This window comes from Lepeophtheirus salmonis, chromosome 3 (assembly GCF_016086655.4).
Source record: "Lepeophtheirus salmonis chromosome 3, UVic_Lsal_1.4, whole genome shotgun sequence".
Taxonomy (NCBI): domain Eukaryota; kingdom Metazoa; phylum Arthropoda; class Copepoda; order Siphonostomatoida; family Caligidae; genus Lepeophtheirus; species Lepeophtheirus salmonis.
In genome coordinates, this window is record NC_052133.2 from 26,131,846 (window position 1) to 26,148,580 (window position 16,735).

Sequence of the window (16,735 nt, forward strand, 5' to 3'; positions counted from 1 at the left end):
TTTAAGTGGTACTTAGTCTCATTGCTTATCTGTCAGTTCATCTGCGTATCACAGTCAATGAACGGCTACTGACATCTAAAAAAATTGAAAATACGTTTTTTTACTTAGACTAACAAATAAAGTGCCAATTTTGATGACCTTTTTTTTTAGCCTTCTGAGGAAAAACATCTATATAGCCATGTTTCATAAAATAAACAAAAAAAATATTTTATGTTCTATTAATGACTAATAATTTGTTTTTTTCTTTTGTAATATTTAGATCTTTTTTATAAAAATGACTGAATTATGAATGAAAAAATATTCATAGAAATTGTTCGAACTTTGTGAATCGTATTTTTTTAATACAAATAATCGAATTTGAACCCTAATTTTTTTGACTTTTTCACCAAAGGTACCCGTACCTCTCCATCTTGAAGGTTAAAATTTACCCGATTTGCTACCATTTAGACGTGGGTAGAGATAGGACGTGCTTGCACTCGGATCTGAGGTACCCACTCCGGGTATAAGTATACTCGTAATACCCAAAAGATCGGTTACCTCACACGTCGTTACCTTTATTGTATCAAGTAACCTTTCCCCAGAGACGAAACATAAATTAGGTCCAAAATCAGTTTGTAGTTAGCCAATTCCTCATCCCAACTACGGAACTATTGTACAATTATTGTTGAGAATTGTTCACAGTTTAAAAGGAGCTAAATATAATTCAACCAATCAACGTTCCCAACACTGATTAGGAGAAAAAAAATCAAAAACATCGAGACCTGACAACAAATCAAGGTTTCTTCTTCTTACTTTTATAAGCAGTGTTCTTAACATTGATTGATTGGGTAGGAATTAGTTCTATATAAGCTGGTACAATTAAGGACGTGTTACATTTTTTTATAACAATAATTCTAATAATTATGTTCTAGCAGTATTGACATTGGGTTATTTCATATTTCGACATCAATCATGAGAAAAATGAAGTAGCCTTAATCTTGATCTTATTAGGCACGAACTTTGGATAAAATGCTTATAAAATTCGAGACAAGTATCCCTCTATTTTTGGATTAGGACCTGCACGTTTGGGTAACCCAAATTTACTCAATATTTACGATTAAAGATATGAATCGATACGGATCCGAAAATTGTGGATATGTTCTATCTTTAGTCGTGGGAACATTACTTTTTACTCTTCTGACACAATTTTTATCTTTCATTGTTTTTTCAACCTTTCACAAATGAACGTATGAAAAGAAAAAATGTTAGCGAATGAACGACGAAAGGGAATTTTTTCAGAAATGAACAAAAAAATGGAGAAAGTGTGAACAGGTCTAAATATGTTAATAATGGATAAAAGTATTTCATGTAGATACTAGGTAGTGCCAGGACCTCTTAAATTGTACATTTATGGAGCTTGGTACTGGAGATGGAGTTGCATCATCTTAATTGCTTTATTGTTGCGTTGCTAACCTGACTAAACTGCAGCTCCATACTCAACTTGGACTCAAATTGAAAAGACTCAAGAGTACTGACATAGCTTAGGTTTGAGTTCAAAGATCCGCTTGTACTCGTGAACAGCTTTTCATATTAATAGTATAGAGAGTTCTCAAGTCTGACGCGAAATTGACAGATAAGCTCTAAATCCACACATTGGATTACTCGCACTTCATCAATCGAAGGCCTCAAAATAAGGGCCACGTGCCATTGAATAAAGAATATTTTTTCCTGCATGCATTATTCTTCATTTATCATAACTTTGTTGAGTGACTTACTAACACGTATTAATATTTACAGTCTCTCGCTCAATTGATTTCCAAACGTGAGAGCCCTGAAAACATGAATAAGAACCATTCAGCTCGAGCAACACTCCTAAAACCCTTATATTTTGAATTAATTTACGAGGAATAATCGCTTCAAAATAAATGCACATATGAATTACGTAATATATATTGTATGCATGCATTTGTATTTTGTAGAATCCCTCTCTAGGCTTAGTTTAGCTTCAGATTTAAAAATATAATGATGATACAATTTTATTGAAAGGATTCTACTTTTCACTGAACAATAATAATAAAGAAAGGGATTAGATCAAACAAAAGAAAAGGGACAAAAGGAAAATCAAAGTATATTCCAGAAAATATTTTAGATAATTATATATACATGAAAGTCAAGACAACTCTTTGATACGTTAATTAAAATAACAAATACACTATGTATTGCAAGTGAAACGCGCTCAAAATTCATAAGCCCGTTCTAAAAACAAACGGGAAGGTACTCATGATTTCTTGAGTGGCAATAGTACTTTGGTAATCAATTAAAAGGTTAATTGTCCATTAAGCAACACCTTTACTCAAGAGCACAAATAGTTTATTATTCGTAAAGTAACATGGTAAGAAAATTTGAATCTTGACTTATTAAAATAAATAATAATAATATGCAATATACTTATAGTCCGAAAGCCTGCCACGGAAAATTTCACCCCATAAGGTACATCAAATTTGACCCCCTGAAATTACTTATGCCACATAGAACATGGAATTTTGGTTTTTCAGCCTCACCTACTGCTGGGTCTGGTCTCTAGACCCTCCTGAAAACAGTCAAAAGGACAAAACTTGCGCCAATGTATTGTACAATGTCAGGAAATCATAAAAAACCCATCATGAAAAAAAAAATTGATGTCAGATCCTCCACTTGGTATACCAAAAACCCGTAAAATTTACAAGAACACTAAAGCTCCTCCAAAAAAACAAAGAAGCACAATCAGTTTGTGTCAGATTGAATCAGCATTCACTATTGTCGCAGTTTAAAAGTTTCTGTGCGAGATATACACAAAGAAGAAAATGACACCTGTAAATGAAGTACAAACCGAAGAAAGCTGAGGAAAAAATCACATGTGTGCAGAAGTTGGATGGCAGTTCTTTACCACGATGTTCAATATCACTACTCCAAAAGATACGTCGTTATCATTTAATTGCAAGACTGCCGCTAACTGGAATTAGGTTTACCCATCTAGAATTATCTCCACAAGAGTATGGATGGAAGAATGTTAATGGTTGATACCAGTTGGGGTTGTTTGAGGGCGATTCCTCCCCAAAATTTTATATTTTGTTCAGATAGAGGCAGATCTCTTCCAGGAAGATAGTACAGAAGTAAGTTACGAATTGCATGTTTGTCTAACAAAATTTTGTGGCTACAAAAATTTTCAAGAAAAAACTGAAAGTTTTATTAACTGAGAAATGGTACAAAATTCCGCCCAATGGGTAAAATAAACAAAACTGTTCATAAATTGCACAAAAAAGATGAATTCAGTTTAAAAACTGAAAATTATCATGCTTGAATTTTGTCCAACTAAATTCTCTACTAATGCAACGTACTTGTATGTTAAAATTACATTTTATTTCAATATTTAAACTGGTAAATGGATATCATTGTATAGTTAATTATCTTAATAAAATTATATTTCGTTTGTGTTTTTTCTTTAAGTGCATGTTGACGAAGATAACGATAGTAGTGATGAGGAGATTTTAAATGCACACTATCAATGTCGAAAGTCTTTATAATTTTCATTTAAACATGTATCTATAAAGTTTATAATACAATGTGTAACTGAAGATATGGTGAGATTGGGATTGTTATAATGTCCTGATAAAGCATTATCAAGATATTGTTTTATTTTAGGGAGGAGAAGTGGTACTTTTTGAGGGGCAGACTTAATTTTCCTGGATGGAAATTTGTAGTCAGTCTTTTTTTTTTATGATACCCTGACGTAGCACTATACATTGGTGCCAGTTTTATCCATGTACCTTATAGAGTGAAATAAGTTTTGGTTTTTATAATGCCCTGACATAGTGCTATGCACAGATGGATCTTGTATGGTAAAAATGTAAATTTTACGGGTTTTTGGGGTACTTTGTGGGGATATGACCTCAAGTTTCTGATCGAATTTTTGTCAGTCTTGGTTTTTAGGATTTCCTAATATGGTACATGTATACGGACAAGTTTTTTCCATGTACCATGATGGTTCAAATAAATTGTCCGGAGGCTATTTTCAAGGGGTCTGGAGGAAAGACACGGAAGGGGGGTGGGGATCAGGGTCAAAACAAAATTCAATGTTGTCTGTGAGAAATAATATCAGAGGCTCAAACCTTCTGTACCTTATGGGGTAAAATCTTCCTTGGCAGGATCCCAAACTATAATAACTCTACTTCCAAAAGCTCCAAGATACTAGCAGTGAAATAAACCTAATTTTAACTCTAAATACGAACAAATATTTAATATACGGGCATTTAGTCACGCCGGTGTTCTAACGGTTATTTGTGGAACGAATTAAATCCATAAGTAGAGGTACGACTGCTCTATTTCTATGTATTTTGTCTAACTTATTAAGTTTATAAGTCCCATGTGGCTATTGCACATTAATACTACTTATACCTGTCATCACAATTTAAAAGAAAACTAGACAGAGATAAAACTAATTGAATAATATAAATTAAAATATATTTAGGTAATGAGGTGGTGATCATATTTTGTGTAACAGCATTATAACAGGAGGGTAGGCAATCAAGGCTGTTACTCAGTTAGTGAAAAGAGAAATAACTTTATTTTTAACTCTAGAGTATGGACACATGTACCAAATATGTGTGGCTAGGAATACTAAGCATTTTGTGTATGTAAAAGAAAAATCAACATCTTAACCTTGACAATTTGAAGATTGTTTGGGAGGAAAGAAGCTTAGCCATATATTATGTTTTATTAGATCCGCTGCAAGAAACCGCGAGAGGAAGGTAATAAACTCAAATCAAACTCCGTATATAGGAAGGACATAATATAGGTAAGAATTAATCTGCTTTCGATCCTCCATTTTGCTCTGAGTCCAACAGAGACTTACAATTCTAAGTCCCGAACTAATCCTTAGCATTACTCTCCATTGTTCAAGAGCAAAGGCACTAGTGATCTTCTCTCCTCCAAGAATTACAGAATAATGATCAAAGCTTTAGAAGAAAACACTATTCAGGTTACCAATAACAAATAAATAAATCGCACGTTAAAAAATGCTGAGGATTTACAATCATACCCATTGTATTGTATGTATATTCTGCCAGCTTTATTTAACCATGAGTTTATTATTATATTTGCCATTCAATTGTCAGCATAGTTTGTGGTTTTTTGATCCATGTAAAAACATTAGCAAGTAGATATTTCAAGGCTCAGGATACTTTAGGTAGGTATATGATAGCGGTGTAAATTTAAATGTTTATAGGGGTATTTACATATAGGCCTCTATTGAATCTTAATATGGGACTTAAAATTGAAAAAGTACCAAACTTTAGAATGACATCTGGGCTTACAGATTTAATTGGGTTAGTAAAATTTTAGGCACAATTCATAGCCAATATTAGTTTAGCTTTATCGGGGCTCTGAAATTTTGAAATTTGTTCTGCGTGAGATTTTTATTCTTTTTAAGTAACTTCAACATAATTATGACGTCATCTAACTTGACTCGAAAGTTTTAAATAATTTCTAGAAATGCAGAATAGGAATAAAAATATTAAACGGCACTTATGACTTATTATGAGGCTTTTATGACATGGGTGGGTGAGTCCCATTTGAAACTCTGTGATTCTAAATCAGCCATTAATATTGTCATGATTGATTATGGTGTACAAATATACATTACGTGTAGCTCCGGAGCATGTCATTTGATAGAAATGCATAAGTCTCTCGCTAATTGTGTGAGACTTGAGAACCCTTTTCATTATTTTTAATTAATGTTTTTGTGTTGTATATTACGATTACGGTGGGGGTTTGAAGGAGATGACTTCTCATTCACCCCCTTGTTTGGTGAATGTGTAGAGGTGGAGAAGTTTCTTTTCTCTCTCTAGAACGGGCCAATGGCTCGTAATCGTCAACTGGACGAATGTACACCGTTGGAGAATGTCCTGGTTTTTCCCTTGGATAGACCAATGGCTCTTGATCGTCGGCTGAATGAATATACACTACTGGGGATTGTTTTATCTCCCTGGGACTATTAGGATGCTTTTGTGTTGTTACCTCATCAGATATAACACCCTTTTTCTCGGGGGTAGATCCAAACTAGGCCAGTCTAGCCCAATCATATTTTAAGGAAATCATATCGGTCCAACAAAAATTAGAACAGTTGCTGGTCGGTCTAGGATTTCCAGACTAAAATCCAAAACTTGTATATTACTTGTTAATCGATAAAGGTGAGTTATTTAAAAAATAAAAATAATAGCTATCCTGTATTCTTGTTTTCTTCTGAGTATATTATGTAAGCGATGTTATCCATGGAATGATTCTACAGAGAATCATCATAATTGAATGAGGGTCAGCTCTTGTAATATATATATAACCCATATTGTAATTTGTATATCCACTATCAATGCATCACCATTTTTTCAAGGTGCTCCTTCAATAATACAACACAACACTTTTATTAAAGAAGAAAATATGATGCTTGAAGGGAAATAATGGATGATGAGAAGCAATTGCTTTTTATTATGATATGTAAGTTCCTCTTAAGAATATATTTATATATAATAATAATGTAGTATGCTTTAGTCTATCTATGGAATGAGATGAAACCAAGGGAAGAAAGAAAGAGAATGATAGATATATAAACTATCAGAGACCTCTTCTTTATATTTGTACAGGCATATCTCGAATTGCGAGATATTTGTTATGGATAGGATTTGGGCTGCTATATGTATATAATCGTATTATGTCCTTCAATTGGGCCAGTAGCATCGGAACCAGAAGAACCAACATCTTTTGTCCCTTCACATATTGAAAAAAAAATCATAATGAGAAGTTGCGTTATTATAGATACGTCATAGAGTGCATTGTAATGATAGTGTTCAACTAAGGAAACAAAAAGACCTCCCATGGAACAATTTTTCCTAACTGATGTCGTCATTGATATTGTCTATCTTGGAGTTGTTAACATCCAATGGTTATACGAAGCTGAAATATTTTAATTAAGAATATTAACAAGCTAGAAATGATCATAAATGTAAGATATTTGAGGTTTTACAGAACGCATTCTATTCAGGAAGATACTTTAATATGATATTTTGTCATAATGATGACATGTACAGGGAGTTTTAAAATATGCAAATTTTTCAAGGATCCATAACAAATACTGATTTTAAGTAAAAAAATAAGAATGGATACAAACTTAATGTCATCAATATCTATGAGTGCCGGAACCTATCAATATGTGGGGAAATTGTTTTTTAAGAAAATGACGACATATATATTGATAAAATCATTATTAATTTATTTTTTTTCTTCAAAAAGTAGGTGATGATAATGACCCCTCTATTCCGACCTCAATATGTGTCGCCATTTGTATAAAATTGCCTCCCCACCGCCACATATTAGCAAATCTAGTGCCACTGATATAAACTATAAATTATATCCATCAACAACCCGACTACACCAAGATCAAGTCAGGTTTTTTAAATTTTCCTTTAAACGGAAATCCTAAGGGCAAAGGGACCTAGAACACATTCAGAATAATTTGAGACACAATGAATAAAAGAAGGATTCTATCTTTTTTTCAATATTCCTTTCCTCTGGAATGGAATTCTCGAACACTTCACTGTATATTGCACAAATGATATACATTTTAGTAATATTTTTTCACAAGTCCCCCTCCTCTATAAAAAAAGGTATTTAACCGTCCCTGGAGCAGATACATGAGACAGATTTAGGTAACAGTAACAAATGTTGGATTTTGACTGTTATTCTAGAACTTAAATTTATTGAGGTTTGATCTTTATTAGCCCGTAAAGCATAGGTGGAGTTTTCAAGAGTTTGAGGTCCCCCCTTGTCCCTTAAGATTTATAATATGAATATGTACTTTTTATATATTTAATATGTAAATAAGTACAATTATCACCCCCCTTTAAAAAAATTTCAAACTTCGCCTATTGCGTAAAATCTTCTTCATCGTTAGACTAAGGCATTAATACAAGAACAATTGAGCTTCACGTGACTAACCACATTGATTAATTATAACTGCCATCCAGTAGTTGGTAAGTTATTCTTATGAAGTGGGTTGCCCTTATTTCTACTTATCTGACAGTGATGTTATTCGTAATCAATGGGCTTACTGCTTACATACTTGCATATATGTATATAAAATATACATAAAATGTAGGGCTTTTGAAGATGAAAAAAAACCCCCAACATTTATCCCTTTCAATTACACTAAATCCGTCCATATAAAATGTAATATTTCCATTGTAAGTCTTTTATAAAGGATCATTTATGTTTTTTGAGTTAAAAGAAAAACAATATTGAACTGAAATGTGTACTTGGTAGAGCACAAAACCTTCACCTATAATCTAATTGAGTTATCTTCCTCAATGTATTCCCAAGTTTTGTTAAATTATGTCTTTTTTACGTTTTGGGTTACCTTGACATTTGAGGCAAAAAAAAAAAACCAAAAAAATTGGCGAAGGTAACAATAATCAAGAAAAAGAGAAATTCAACATGAAAAAAAAACGACATATAAAATGGATTTTTGCTACATTCAATTCAATTTTTAGAGCTCCAAAATGATTAATCAGAACAATAGTAGTTTGAAAGTTGGCATATTCAAGATGTTTTTTTTATTTCAATCAAATTCAGTGACCTCCTTGGATATAGAATTCATTCCGTGGAAATGAAAGACAGTCTGTGTAATTTTTTTTTGACTAAGATCACATTTTATAAGAAATGATTAAGGTTCAATTAAATAAAGAACTTAATCTAGCGTTGACATCACTTATAGATAGTGTATATATATATATTTATTAAGGGGTACACATAAATATACATTATAAACAAGGTGTTTACCTTTGGAATTATACTTATAAACTAAATAAATAAGTACATTATTATACTAAAATAGGAAATGTTTTAAATAGAAAATTGGATAAAGAAAACCAGAATGATTAGTATAGTAATTTGTCCAACTGAAATAATAATATTGTTAATGATGGATTCCCATAAACCAATAGTTTGTGCATAGCATGTGATCTGCACGACGCCCGGCACAGGAATCAATTAGTTCATCTTTATTCTTTGCTTCAATCTTTATCTATTTTCTCTTCTTCTCCAATCATGGTTCCTTTTCGGGGAGAAACCTCACTCTTGGCTACAGATCTTTTGATAAATGAGATTTTCTCATATTTGTGGGTATTATTATCTATTAGAATATACCTGGCCTGTAAACGGAACGATATTTATTTTTTGAACGCTGAACCATTTTTTCCATTCCACTAAATTAGTATTTCCACTCAATAAAAAAAAAAAAAAACTTTAGTGTCTTTTAAGGATACCTTCAGAACTTCTTTTGAAATTTTTTCTAAAATTAACGATTGTCGATAATCCAACATGTCATAGAAGCAAAAAAAAATTGGAATGTAATTCAAGAACTTTATTGATTACGTGTCTAAATAAAAATTAAATCGTTCTTCCAAATGTGTCCCTTGAAGTTATTCTTTTTGTTTCATTTGAAAATAAAAAATATAAAAAATTGCCATTGAAAACTTACTTTTTATCTAAAACCCACAAAAGGCAATCTGAGGTATAGCTGAATATGAATTTGGTATCAAAAACTTTAGACTCATGTCATTTGCTCATTTCAGAGTTATGTTTTTTTCCCAAATAGATACAAAAAACCATAAAAAGTTCACACACAAAAAATAATTCCCTTGAAACTGCACTCTACCTAGACTATTATTGATGTTTTAATTTATGCCATAGCCATAATATAGAAGCGCAATTTAATAAAGGAATTAATGAACCAGTTGGTGGAAGTTCTTTAAAAGCTATTAAACTTTCAAGGAAGTTTAACTTATGTTGTGTTAATACAAAAACAATCTTGACAATAAATAAAGACAAGGAGAAATACCTAATTTATTTTCACATCTTATTTATTCGTAAAGCCCAATTTTTCATGGACATATTTCGGTCAAGTTGTGGCGTTGTATTAAAATTTATGGGATGAGTTGAGTTATCCAACAGTGTTAAATATAGTTTAATATCTTGATTTAATTGATGATACTTAACTTGTCTCCGATATTGCCTTGTAAATAAAATCTTTTCATTTACATTACTGTAATTGTGAGGAGTTTTTGCTACTTTTATTGCAAGTTCCGGGGGCTCCAATTGATTAATTATAATGTTTTGCTGATAAAAGTTTACAATAGTATCACAAAGAATACAACCTCCATTTTGAGAATAATAATTCTAACTACTTTTGAGTTGACGGGCAAATACAGGGTGTTGACTCAAAAACTATAAAAGCCGTTTTAAATTCTACATATTTTTATTTTGTGCCATTTTTATGGCAAACTTTGGAATTAAAAGTTGGTAATTCAACAATTTTCTAGACTGTTTATACAATATGTCCTCCTCCATACTGAATTATGGTTTCAATACGGGGACGAACAGAAGTACAGCTGGCCTTGATCAAGCCGGAGAACAAGTTGTTCCACTCTTCCGCGATCATAACCTTCAGGGCATTGACATTCAGATGAGAAGCCTTGTTTTTCTTGGACTCCGCACCAGAACAACGAAGTCCAGGGAGTTCATGTCGGGTCAGGACGAAGGATAGAAGACTGCAGGACAGAAGGCACCTATGTTCTCCCTGCAGAAATGCTGCACCTTCTTGGACGTGTGGACCAGGCACCGTCTTGGGTGAACACATAGGTACCATGTCTTGCTATTGTTTAAGAACACATTCCCCAGGGATAACTAAGGACCTTGTAGTAGACGTCCGTTTTGACTTTCTCGTTGACCATGAAGAAGTAGGGAGGCATCTTGCTGCCGTTGGACGCCAGGACAGCCTAACCTGGATGTTTAGTCCTGAATGTTCCCTCGACCTGAGCTCTTGATTCTTCATAGAACCGACCATTTCTCCTGTTCAGAACAGCTCCTTGGGGTTGCCTTGTGCGTAGAAGAGATCGCAGATCCTCTGCTGTTTTTCTCTTTCCTTGGACATTTTTGATCGCACAAAAACAAAATAAGCATCAAATTGTACCCTTTTGTCAGTTCTTTCGAATAGCACCAAGTACAAAATTTTCAGATCTTCATAACTGAGGCTAGATGACCTCGAAGAGGATTCTAACTTTTGAGTCTCTCTATTTTTTTATATTAGTTGTCATGTCCTTATTTTTATTGTATCTTGCAACCTTTCCTCCGAAAGAATGAAAAAAGGCACAAAATCAGTTGATATTTGTTAGTCCACTCTTCCAAACTATTAAATAATGATTGGGAATTATCTTAAAAAACTTAACAATAGCTACTTCTTGTTCAACCAATCAACGTTAAGTTAATAAGAAGCTGAAAATGGGCAGCTAGCTGAGAACAAAATACATATAATTTTTTTTTGGTGTTGATGAGGTAACACATGCATGTCAACATATTTTAAAAGCTTCATATATTATAAATAAAAATGAAATGTGCTCGTATTTGTATGATATATGTTTTCTTCTTAAGGAATTGACACTTTCCTTATCTATTTCTTATCTTTTTAATGCAAATCGATCATCATCTTTAATAATTATTATCATACATTTCTATAATCAGGTTTATGATTGTAATATGTATGCAGGTAAAACTTATCATAATACCTTGCAGATGTAATAAAAATATTATGCATATCCCGATACTGGGCCATTTACAAACAGATCAATTTATTCAATCACCATTGAGCTTACATAATAATACATAGGATAACAGTATATATTGTACATAAAATAAGGTTTCTTCCATTTTCGTTCTCTGGCAATGTGTTACAAGTTATGGCAACATTGACAAAAACAAAAGTGGTAGCTGAATCCCACCAAATTTTTAGAATAATAAAAAAAAATTAAAACCTCGTAGTTTTACATCAGAAGATGCATTTGGACTCGGTCGTGTAAGTCCTTGTTAGACTCAGAGTGGAATTAAGAGGATTGACAACAGTAATTTCTGTCTATGTCCTTACTTGATATGGACTAGAGTATTTTTTAATTGTATGGGTTCTGAATTTAATTTTTGATTTCTTTTTTTTTACATACCGAAAAAACGATTTACCTAACACTCCAAGTATGAGTCTCCAGCTCTATTTATTTTGATGCATGAATTAGATGGACTATCAATGCATTTAATTTACCCATAAAAATGAACTACCACTTGAAATACTATCAAATTTAATAATAGAACGATGCAAATTTATGCAGTTTACACTTATTGGCCTCGCTGACAATTGATATATTGTTATAAATATCATTTATCTACATACATAGTATCAAATTGAAATAAGAATTTTGTCCGTAAGTATGCATAGAATTTGTAAAGTAATTTAACAATATAACAGATTTAATAAAGTGTCTAATTAATTTATCACAAGTTTGCACATTATTGATATATACTCTGGGTTCTATAAAATATGACCTGCCAGTATGAAAAAATAGTATGAAAAACGAAAAATAAAATGGCTACATCTAACAGATTGAAGAATGTTTGAGAGGAGAGGAGCTTAGCTGTCATGCCCTTTCATTAAATTAGTTATATCAATCCACAATTCTACTTTGAGTCCTACAAAGACTTTCACGTATACTTCTACCACACATCCTTAGATGTTCTCTCCTGAAGGATGAAAGAATAATAGCTTTGAAAAATAAGAAACACTCTTTAGATTGCCAACTGAAAAGAATATCACACACGTTCAAATTTAGAAACATATATAAAAACTACATCCCGATGCGTGTAAACATAATAATAATATTAGTTGAAAGCCAACTTATTCTGAAAGCATGTTAGTATTTACTTTTTCTTATTCTCTTTTCCTGTCCTATCATTAATCGCTCAACTTATGATTAAAGAAGGTATTTGTCTAAAGAAAGAATTTAGCAATTAGAATAGAAAAAAATAACACTCAGTAAACGCACTCTTTCTTTTTTTTTTTTTTTTTTTTTTTTTTTTTCATGCATATATCTTTATTTCACACATTAAAATTATTACAAGTATATAGTTATAGTATATAGTTTGCCCCACCAAACGAATATTTCCTATTATAAGGTAAAAAGACAAAAAGACAAAAAAACAAAAAAAAAACAACAACAACAACACGAGTGCCACATCTTTTTTTCTCTTTCCTCTCCCTCCAAAGCACCGGCTTTACAAGTAAATACTATCGATAAATAGAAATATCATCCACTAATAGGTAGCATGTATATATAAACAAACTCTCTCAATATTACTATTATTAAAAAAGAAATCAAAGAACACAGTGATGGACTAATGATAATTTAAAAACAATAGATTTTTTTAAACAAAGCAAAAGACAACGATCCCAAACACCACATTTTCGTCGCATTAAAGGAATTAAAAGTCCGTCTTTATTATTGTTAGTTCAAACTCGTCGAGAGCCACCTCCGCTATTTTTGGAGAAGGGCAGACACCTCTGAACCGCGCCGAAGAGATAAGAGTCTGTAGCTTGCATATCACCTTCGATGCCAAACGTAGTCCCTTGTTGGTTCCTTCGAAGCCGTACAGAAGCTCGTGGTTTGATGGCTTCCTACCCAATTTGGACTCGACACCTTGGCTCACTTCATGTATTATATATTTCAGGGCGCTGCAATCCCTGAAGTTATGCGATATTGTCTTTTTTACCACATTCCTTGCAGGTTGCCCGGTCGTCATTGAAGAGCCCTTCCGTGAAAAAGACCCGAGACGAGATGCGATATTTCATGTACATTTGCTTTGGTGTAAGAATAGGATCCCAAACACGCTTGATGAAGTCCTGTACTCCTTTGGTTTCCCTCGCAGCCTCTCTAAATTTGTCAGTGTGGTCTTGCCTACATATGTTGTCTCTGATAGTCGATGTGGCCACTTTGAAGGGGTCCCCGTCTCTTTTCCTTTTTGGATAGAATGAGTATTGCTGGAGTTGATTCTTGAGCATGACCAATAGAGGATGAACCCCTCTTGCACTTAACACATCTTCCACTGTGACTAATCCCAAATTATTCTTCACTTTTTCAGGTAGATAAATGGTAATCAGCTCATTTCCTTCGATTGGGGCCCCTAAGCCTATAGCCCGCCAGTATGCTCTTCGTGATTCAATCGGAACGCTATTCATTTCTCTCATCGGCGACCACGTAAACCATCCGGATACTTTTTACCTTGAGCTTCTAGCATCGCCCTCTTCCACGGGAACCCTACATATGGGGCCCTCCTCCTCCAAGATAATAAAAGGAGTTGCCACTGTAATCTTAGGTCAAGCATTCCCAAGCCTCCACGGATCTTGGGAGTGAACAAACGGCTCGTCCCAACCGTTTTTGGGAGCCGAACGAAATCAATTCCTTTCTTCCTCCAAGTATGGCACAATGTCTCATCATATGGTGTACATCTAAGGATGTGGTTTACTCTTGGAATTACCACTTGATTCCAACATTTTATTCTCTCGACAAGGGTGAGTCTATGTTTTAAAATTTCATCAATGGATCTGCTAATAATGCTATCTATCTTCTTTAGGTTTTTACATTATCGTTTTTGATAGAGATGGTATTTCCCAGGATTGTTGCTTCTTCCACTAAATTAAAGGAACATAGATTTTGAGGAATCGTTGTCATATTTGTAAGCATCTGAGTTTTAGATGCATTCACCCTTAAACCAGATCTTTCTCCGAATATTTCCAACACTTCCCCCAGCCTAGACGCTTGGGAGTCAATGTTGCAACCACTAAGAATGACAGTTCCATCATCTGCAAAAAACAGGTTCGTCACTTTTTCCCCTCCAATATTTGCACCTCTAATCTCGGCATCTAACATTTTTTGTAGGCGAGCAACGGCTAAAAGAAAAAGCATTGGACTCACAGGATCCCCTTGTCTCACACCCCGCTGTAGCCTTACTGTCGGACTCTTTCTAATATCAATGATTGACTCCGCTTCATTCGTCAAGTTTTTCACAGCCTCACAAAAGACTTGAGGGAAATTCATCCTCATTAGTTCGTCAATAATGAAGGAATGCTCAACTGTATCGAACGCTTTTTCAAAGTCCAGAAGAATCAAGGCAATATCTTCTCCTTTTGCCTCGGAACAACCAACAATGGTTTTTAATGACATCGTTACATCTTCCATTTGATGACCAGGGCGGAACCCGAATTGAGTTTTTGGAAGCTTTTTGTTTAAAATCGGTTTTAATCTCTCAGTAATACAGCCTGAATAAATTTTATACTCAGTTTCAAGTAGTGTTATTGGTCGCCAATTTTTAATCTCTGTCTTGTCTTTCCTTTTTTGGTATTAAAATTATCAACCCCTTTTTTCGATCGTTTGAGAGACCTGAGCCATAAAAAGCATTGTTGAAAAGTTCAGCAAGGTATAAAGTTAATTGTGGGAAATGCTTGTAAAATTCAGCTGTAAATCCGCTTATACCTGGGGATTTTTTTTTACCTTAAGTTTTTTAGTTATATATTCCCAGATCTCAGATGGAGTAAATCTCTTTGTCAGATCCCCCTGCTCTTTTTCAGACAGATCATTTTCTTTTACGATTTTTCTCCCAGTCCTAAGCTCTTTCCTGGCAGTATATAGGCGTTGATAATAGTTCTGAATAAATTTAATCTTCTGGTCTGTGGTGCATTTTTTTGTATGTTCAGTCTCAATGACACTGAGTATATCAACTCGATTTGTTTTTTCCATGTTTTTTAATAGACTTAAATTTCTTGAATTTATATTTTCATTTAAAGTACGGGATCTAGTACGTGCCCCTTGCATTTTATAATTTATTAACGTTTCTAATTCTTCACATAATATACAGTCTTCCTTTTCTTCTAATAATTTTATTATATTTTTTTCTCGGTCTCTTCTCCTCTTCGCCTCAGTCTTACCAGCAAAAATTAAGATTCTTTTAGCAGTCTTGTAAAAAAGACTTAATGCTTCTTCCACAGTCCATCCAGAATTTATATCTTCCTGAATGTCATCAATCGCATTGTGGATTGCCTCCTCTCAACCTCAGCAATTTCGAGTAACTTTTCATTTAGTTTCCATCTAGTAGGCTTATCATTTTTTATGTTCTTTTCAATAACGGCCTCGAGAACGAAATGATCCGATAACCCGTTTGAGCTTAGCCTTGTCAGTTTAAATTGATCTGACATGACCTTGTCGGATACGTAGATGTGATCTATCCTGCTTTTTGATGTTTTTCCCCGATAGTCTCTGACAAAGGTAGGTCTATAGTTTTTTGTTACATCTGCAAGATCCGTTAAATTGTTTTCTTTTTTCCAGACCTTTAATTCTGAAATGTTCGGGAATCCAGATTCTGATGTGAAGTCTCGTTTTGATTTTTCTGCCACATTGAAGTCGCCGGCTATTATGACCTTCTCCTTTTTAGGATTACATTTAAACTTTGCTAAATTTGTATTAAAAATTTTTTTCTCTCCAGATGGAATATATACACCTAAAATCTTGTATATTGTACCCGAAAAGCTTACATCAATTGTTAAATATTTTTCCTTCTTCGTCGTTAAAAATGTGGTTCGCAGTTAAACCATTTCTGACCAATATTGTTACACCCCTTGATGGGTGCTTTGAATCTTTTAAAATCGCCTTTGAGGAGAAAATTTTATACTTTGAATTTATAAAATGCCATCCGTCAGTTTTTCGTATTCTAGTGTCCAAAAGGCAGACAATCTCGGGAAAATTTAATGAGTTCAAGAATTTCAACAAAGAAATCCTCTTTTGATTGGAACACAGTCCAT